Here is a 1,152-nt window from a genome sequence, read left to right on the forward strand (position 1 = left end):
TGTCTCTCTCTGTCTCTGTGTCTCTCTGTGTCTCTCTCTCTCTGTGTCTCTCTCTCTGTGTCTCTCTCTCTGTGTCTCTGTGTCTCTGTGTCTCTGTCTCTCTGTGTCTCTCTCTGTCTCTCTGTGTCTCTCTGTGTCTCTCTGTGTCTCTCTGTGTCTCTCTCTGTGTCTCTCTCTGTGTCTCTGTCTCTGTCTTTGTCTCTCTGTGTCTCTCTCTGTCTCTCTCTGTGTCTCTGTCTCTGTCTTTGTCTCTCTCTGGCTCTCTCTCTGTCTCTCTCTCTGTCTCTCTCTCTGTCTCTCTCTCTCTCTCTCTCTCTCTCTCTCTCTCTCTCTCTCTCTCTCTCTCTCTCGCTCTCTCTCTCTCTCTCTGTGTGTGTCTCTCTCTCTCTCTCTCCCTCTCTCTCTCTCTCTCTCTCTCTCTCTCTCTCTCTCTCTCTCTCTCTCTCTCTCTCTCTCTCTCTCTCTCTCTCTCTCTCTCTCTCATTAAAAATGGAATTCGATCATTTCTGACATCCCAGGTAGCGTGTGCTTTTGTTAAGCACCTGAATGAGTGATAAAATAGGCAATGGAGGGTTTGGGCAGTCACATTTTCAGCCAATTAACCCTAATTGAAGTGCAATGGGTTTTAATTGACAAACCTGTGAAAATAAAGGGAATGGATGATTGGCCTCTTTGAAGAAGCCATATGTAACAACCCTCTGTTATTTATTATAAGGTTTTTTTTTTCTCTGACATAATATTATTGAAGTCAGGTTCGTCCAGCTGCCCACCTCAAATGCCGCCTCGAACCGCATCAAAGTGATCCAGCAGCCGATTGATTCGGTCGTCCCAAGCCGAATCATGTTTGTCACCCGCAATACTGTGCCGAATGAGACCACCGAGCCAGTCGATGTGCTGTGCTTTTTCGGTGCCTTACGCCTAATCTCGAATAACGACTTTATTGCGAAGGATTACACCCGCTTTATAACTTCTGCTCCCACCCACTCTGATGATTCTGTCTGTCTCTCTCTGTCTCTCTCTGTCTCTCTCTGTCTCTCTCTGTCTCTCTCTGTCTCTCTCTGTCTCTCTCTGTCTCTCTCTGTCTCTCTCTGTCTCTCTCTGTCTCTCTCTCTCTCTCTCTCTCTCTCTCTCTCTCTCTCTCTCTCTCTCTCT

General features: G+C 47.0%; 1 protein-coding gene across 3 annotated transcripts in view; it reads left to right on the forward strand.

Annotated features, from left to right (window-relative positions):
* LOC147019292 (protein shisa-4-like) overlaps window positions 1-694 on the forward strand; it is a 29,637-nt gene extending 28,943 nt beyond the window's left edge. For all 3 annotated transcript variants that reach the window (XR_015062727.1, XM_085899668.1, XM_085899666.1), the window contains one exon: window positions 1-694. This exon is cut by the window's left edge and continues 630 nt beyond it. The gene's annotated coding sequence lies outside the window, so the exon portion shown is untranslated.
* The last annotated feature ends 458 nt before the right edge of the window (window positions 695-1,152 follow it).

The sequence above is a fragment of the Eptatretus burgeri genome, chromosome 10, assembly GCF_056783735.1.
Source record: "Eptatretus burgeri isolate ZD-2024b chromosome 10, Ebu_testis_v1, whole genome shotgun sequence".
Lineage (NCBI taxonomy): Eukaryota > Metazoa > Chordata > Myxini > Myxiniformes > Myxinidae > Eptatretus > Eptatretus burgeri.